Below are 6965 nucleotides of genomic sequence, written 5' to 3'. Positions count from 1 at the left end.
GTGGAGGCTGCTGAGGGGAGGACAGCTCATAATAATGGATGGAATGGAGTCAATGGAATGTTGTCAACCACATGGAAACCATGGAAACCACGTGCTTGATACCATTCCTTTGACTCCATTCCAGACATTATTATGAGCTGTCCTCCCTCAGCAGCCTCCACTGATAAACATTATTATGAGCTGTCCTCCCCTCAGCAGCCTCCACTGATAAACATTATTATGAGCTGTCCTCCCCTCAGCAGCCTCCACTGATAAACATTATTATGAGCTGTCCTCCCTCAGCGCTGCTGTCTATTATGGATTCATAATCATCTAGAAATGATTTGTTTTAACTACTAACTTAAAGAATTTAAAGTTTCAATAATTTCAGTATTGAACTTTGTCATGAGACCTTTTCTTTAAAAGAGTGGTGCTTGTGTTTGTTAGTTTGCTTTGCTACCTAACCACTTTCATGTCTAGAGGGCAGTGTTGTGCAATAAATACATGTTCATTTCCTTCTGTGAACATGAACGGGTAACAATTTCCAATACATACCCAAACAAATCAATACTTTCCTGAACGCTACAAAATATCATGAAGGTAGTATTAAAACAACACACTCAGAAAATCACAGCCATAACTGCATAGAGGGTAGACCTAGACTCTGCATTTTCTCACCCTCAGGATGCAAACAAATAATACATGCAGAATATTACATTCTATGTTATCTACATTCATTGTGAATTGGAGATGTGAACTGTGAAATGTACTCTCCAATTTACCAATGTGAAAGCCAGCTAGGCCTGAGAAGAGCCCAGTCCCAGTTCACAGCCCTGATCTAAAATAGGTCCTGGTATTCATACCCTGCCCTGTCATGGGGGAGATCTGTCAAGCTGTGGGACAGGACAGGTGGGGTTTAAAAATACTGTTCCCAATGTGTCTAGATTGGACCTAAACAGGACGACTGCAGATGCAAAACATGCTATAGGCTCGTTTACAATTATATTGTTGTTACCTGCCTAGCAACCTCTTCAAGAGGTTTGAACCTTGTGGCATAACAGTTAAGGTGTTGGCTTGACAGTTGCTTGGACCTGTGTCCAGGTCCCGGTCAAAGCTATCCCCCGATTTTGATAAAATAGACATATATGAGCAAGGGGCTTCACGTGGGTCTGATGTCATGAGACCAGAAGGATGAAAACAACAATATATACTGTAGATCATTAGTCATGTGCAAGAATGTGCCCCGTGGAGAAAATAACATATAGAGTGCAAGCGGAAAGTATTCAGATCCCTTGTCTTTTTCCACATTTTTTTATGTTACAGCCTTATTCTAAAATGGATTAAGTCCCCCCCTCATCAATCTACATGCAATACCCCATAATGACAATGCAAAAACAGGTTTTTAGATTTTTTTTTTTACAAATGTATTGAAAATGAAGGTTTTCATAAAGGATCTCTCTGTACTTTGCTGCTTTCATCTTTCCCTCGATCCTGGCTAGTCTCCCAGTCCCTGCAGCTGAAAAACATCCCCACAGCATAATGCTGCAACCACCATGATTCACAGTAGGAATGGTCCCAGGTTTCCTCCAGACGTGATGCTTGGCATTCAGGCCAAATAGTTCAATCTTGGTTTCATCTGACTAGAGAATTTGTTTCTCATGGACTGAGAGTCCTTTAGGTGCCTTTTGGCAAACTCCAAGCGGGCTGTCATGTGCCTTTTACTGAGGAGTGGCTTCCGTCTGGCCACTCTACCATAAAGACCTGATTGGTGGAATGCTACAGAGATGGTTGTCCTTCTGGAAGGTTCTTCCATCTCTACAGAGTAACTCTGAAGCTCTGACAGAGTGACCATCAGATTCTTGGTCACCTCCCTGACCAAGGCCCTTCTCCCCCGATTGCTCAGTTTGGAAGAGGATGAGTCTTGGGGGTTCCACATTTCTTCCATTTAAGAATGATGGATGCCACTGTGTTCTTGGGGACCTTCAATGCTGCAGAAATTTGTTGGTACCCTTCCCCAGATCTGTGCCTCGACACAATCCTGTGTCGGAGCTCTACAGACAATTCCGTCGACCTCATAGCTTGGTTTTTGCTCTGACATGCACAATAAACTGTGGGACCTCATATAGACAGGCGTGTACCTTTCCAAATCCTGTCCAATCAATTGAATTTACCACAGGTAGACTCCAATCAAGTTGTAGAAACATCTCAAGGATGATCAATGGAAACAGGATGCACCCAAGCTCAATTTCGAGTCTCATAGCAAAGGGTCTGAATACTTATGTAGATAAGGTATTTCTGCTTTAATTTGCAAACATTTCTGAAAACCTGTTTTCACTTTGTCATTATGGGATATTGTGTGTAGATTAATAAGGAAAACATTTATTTAATCAATTTTAGAATAAGGCTGTAACATAACAAAATGTGGAAAAAGTCATGGAATGCCTACAGAAAATATTCAAGACTTTTTCCACATTTTGTTTCATTACAAACTGGGATTAAAATTGATTTGTCTTTTTTTATCTACACAAAATACTCTGTAATATTTGTATTTTATTTCAATTAACAAAAAATAAAACATTAGTATACACTATATATACACAAAGACATCCCTTCAAATTAGTGGATTTGGCTATTTCAGCCACACTCGTTGCTGACAGGTGTATAAAATCGTGCACACCGCCATGCAATCTCCATAGACAAACATTGACAGTAGAATGGCCTATACTGAAAAACTCAGTGACTTTCATTGTGGCACTGTCATATGACTTTCCAAAAAGTCAGTTGGTCAAATTTCTGCCCTGCTAGAGCTACACTAGTCAACTGTAAGTACTGTTATTGTGAAGTGGAAACGTCTTGGAGCAACAATGGCTGGCTAAGTGGTAGGCCACACAAGCTCACCGAACGGGACCATGAAGCGCTGAAGAGTGTAAAAATTGTCTGTCCTCGGTTGCAACACTCGGTACCGAATGCCTCTTCCAAACTGCCTCTGGAAGCAACATCAGCACAAGAACTGTTCGTCAGGAGCTTCATGAAATGGGTTTCCATGGCCAAGCAGCTGCACACAAGCCTAAATCACCATGTGCAATGCCAAGCATTGACTGGTGTGGTGTAAAGCTCCCTTCCATTGGACTCTGGAGCAGTTGAAACACATTCTCTGGAGTGATGAATTACGCTTCACCATCTGGCAGTCCAGCGAGCGAATCTGGGTTTGGTGGAAGCCAGGAGAACACTACCTTCCTCAATGCATAGTGCCAACTGTAAAGTTTGGTGGAGGAGGAATAATGGTATGGGGCTGTTTTTCATGGTTCGTTCTAGGCCCCTTAGTTCCAGTGAAGGAAAATCTTAACTCTACAGCATACAATGACACTCTAGATCAGGGGTGTCAAAGTCAAATGGACGGAGGGCCAAATAAAAAAATCAGCTACAAGACGAGGGCCGGACTGTTCGAATGTTCATTGAAAATTTTTTAAATGACGCATATAGTCTAGTGAACCTAATTGAACCTACTGAAAACCTAACAAATATATTACAATATGATCAGATAAATAAAGCAATATTTTCTTATGGCTCTGTCAGTAATCTTTAATTTTCAACAGACACAAAAGACAAATTTCCTTTATATAAATATCCCCATAACATGAACATTAAATGAAAGAAACCGGTATTCAAGGCACCATCAGTAGACTATATTTTCTATTTTAGCAAAAGTGGGCTAAATTTACTTCAAAGAAAAAACAATAATAGCAATTTTCTATCATCCACTCAACTGAAATATTTTTAAAATATAATTGGATTGAAATACAAAAAAATAAAGTGCAAAAATCTATTAATCAAAAACAACACTTTGTTTAAGGAGAAGTAACATGCAGTGAAAACAAATATTAAATTTTAACTTTTAAACTTGAACTGAGTAAAAACTCTAAATATGTGATTGCACAGTAATGTTCACTTGTTTGAGGTTGAGGGTGATACTTGGTGGTGTCCCATCTTTTCCACAAGTTCATCAATGTTCGGGGTAAGGCTCTGAGCTGAAGAAATCCTCAGAATTGAGTGGAGGTGTTCAGCAGTAAGTCGACTTCTGTGTGATGTTTTGTTCAGGTTCATCAAAGAAAACAGTTGTTCACACAGGTATGTGCTGCCAAACATAGACAACGTTTGAGCAGCCTGGATGCGCAGCTGGGGCATTGTGCCGGGGAGGAAACGGGCGAACTCCGCAGCACCCACTCCCGCATATTTTGCCCTCAGTGCATCATTGCATTGGAGGTCAATCAACTCCATTTGGAGGTTTGGTGGTGAGCTTTCCACGTCAACAGCAAATGGGTTACCGAGCAGTTCCAACCTGCTTTTTTGTGCTTCAAAGTCAGCAAATCGGCGTCGAAAGTCAGCGGCAAGCATACCTATTTTATCAGCCAACTGTGTGCTCGGGAACGCACTGGTAGAGAGCTTCTCTTTCATGGTCTGGCAGCTGGGAAAGTGGCTCAAATTTTCTTTCCGCATCTGCGTCTCCCACAGAGTCAGTTTGGTTTTAAATGCCTTCACTGTACTGTACATATCAGAGATGACACGATCCCGACCCTGCAGCTGCAAGTTTATTGCATTCAGATGACTCGTAATGTCACACAGAAAAGCCATTTCACACAGAAACATTTCGTCTCGGAGTTGTGTTGTGTCTTTCCCTTTGCTGTCCAAGAACAGACAAATCTCCTCACGAAGCTCGAAACATCTTTGAAGCACCTTTCCCTGGCTTAGCCATCGCACCTCTGTGTGATAAGGCAAATCACCATGCTCCGTTTCTAACTCCGTCAGAAATGCCTTGAACTGGCGGTGATTCAAACCTTTGGCTCTGATAAAGTTAACTGTGCGCGTGATGATGCTCATTACATGCTCCATTTTCAAGGCTTTACCGCACAACGCTTCCTGGTGTATGATACAATGATAAGCTGTCAGCTCACCTGTCGCGTTTTCCTCTTGCATCTTTTCCCGTATCTTCGCCACCAGTCCGCTCCTGTGTCCACACATCGCAGGTGCTCCGTCGGTTGTCAAACCCACGAGTTTTTCCCAAGGCAGCTCCATCTCATTTACACATCTTGACACCTCTTCATACAAATCATGCCCCGTAGTTGTGCCATGCATAGGACGTAAAGCCAAAAACTCCTCTGTCACGCTTAGGTTGGAGTCCACTCCGCGGATGAAAATTGACAACTGGGCAATGTCAGAAATGTCGGTGCTCTCATCCACAGCCAAGGAATATGCAATAAAATCTTTTCCCTTTTTCACAAGCTGCTCTTTTAGATTGATGGACAACTGGTCTACTCTCTCGGCAATGGTGTTTCTGCTCAGACTCACATTTAAAAAGAGTTGCCTTTTTTCTGGGCAAACTTCGTCACAAACTTTAATCATGCAGTTTTTGATGAAATCCCCCTCCGTAAATGGCCGGGCTGATTTAGCGATCTCTTCTGCCAAAATAAAACTGGCCTTGACAGCAGCCTGGCCTTGTGATTTGGCTTTTTTGAACAGAGCCTGTCGAGATTTGAGGCCTCGTTTTAATTCCTCTGCCTTTTGTAGCCTTTGTTCCATGTCCATATTCTTGTTTTTGTCCGCGTGTTTCGTTTCATAATGTCGTCTCAGATTATACTCTTTCAGTACCGCCACACTTTCTCCACACAGAAGACACACAGGTTTTCCAGCTACCTTCGTGAACATATACTCCGACTCCCACCTTGTTTGAAACCCCCGGTTCTCAGTATCCACCTTCCGTTTTGCCATTTTTGATGGGTATCTGAAAGTTAATTTTACTGTGATGCTGACGACTGCTGTGCCAATAAATATTGAAATGAAGCAGCCTACTGCTCGGTGCGTCACCTTTGCATTGTGGGAAATGTAGTATTGGTGCGTGTAAAAGATCTGCGGGCTGCCGGCTTGCTGCGGGCCGGTTCTAATAATAAATCAAGATCATCCCAGGGGCCGTAAAAAACCTTCTTGCGGGCCGGATGTGGCCCGCGGGCCTTGACTCTGACATATGTGCTCTAGATGATTCTGTGCTTCCAACGTTGGGGAAGGCGCTTTCATGTCTCAGCATGGCAATGCCCCAGTGCACAAAGTGAGTTCCATACAGAAATGTTTTGTCAAGATTGGTGTGGAAGAACTTGACTGGCCTGCACAGAGGCCTGACCTCAAACCCATTGAACACCTTCGGGAGGAATTGTAACGCCAACTCCGAGCCAGGCCTAATCGCCCAACATCAGTGCCTGACCTCACTAATGCTTTTGTGGCTGAATGGAAGCAAGTCCCAACAGAAATGTTCCAACATCTAGTGGAATTCCTTCCCAGAAGAGTGGGGGCTGTCATAGCAGCAAAGGGGGGACCAACTCCATACAAACGACCATGATTTTGGAAATAGATGTTCGACGAGCAGGTCTCCACATGTTTTTGGTAATCTAGTGTACTGTATTTGTATTTTTAGTGTTAGAGAGAATGTGCAACTTTCTATAGGTCTCTCTTGATCAAAACATCTGCCCTCATCACAGTGAACGTCTCACAGAGCTCTAGCTTCGCTTCCTGAACTTGTTCATATTTCTTCTCATATTAGTATTTGTCTATGACAAAGAGAAAGTGTTTTTTTCTTTAAAATACATGAATGATTTTAGATGAATGGCTATAAATCGATCTCTGAATATGCTACAGTGATGAAACCACTCTCCTGGTGGGCTATGATGTAAGGATTGCAGGCATGTGCTTTGTCAGTTGTTTTGACATAATGTTCAGCTAGGATTTGATGGACAGTTTGGGAGAGCGCATTAAATGGAAGGAGGGGCATCCCAGATTCAAGTGGTTTCAGATTTCACATCACACACACTCAGAAAATATAATATGGTGTCCGTGGGAACCAGGGCTATCACTCAATGCAAGCCATTTCAATCTATGGTGTCCACAGATTGATTTATAATTGAAAATGGCGGTCGAAACCGGTACCAGAACAACGCAGG

Source organism: Oncorhynchus clarkii, chromosome 9, assembly GCF_045791955.1.
Source record: "Oncorhynchus clarkii lewisi isolate Uvic-CL-2024 chromosome 9, UVic_Ocla_1.0, whole genome shotgun sequence".
NCBI lineage: Eukaryota > Metazoa > Chordata > Actinopteri > Salmoniformes > Salmonidae > Oncorhynchus > Oncorhynchus clarkii.
This window is presented reverse-complemented; position numbering follows the sequence as displayed.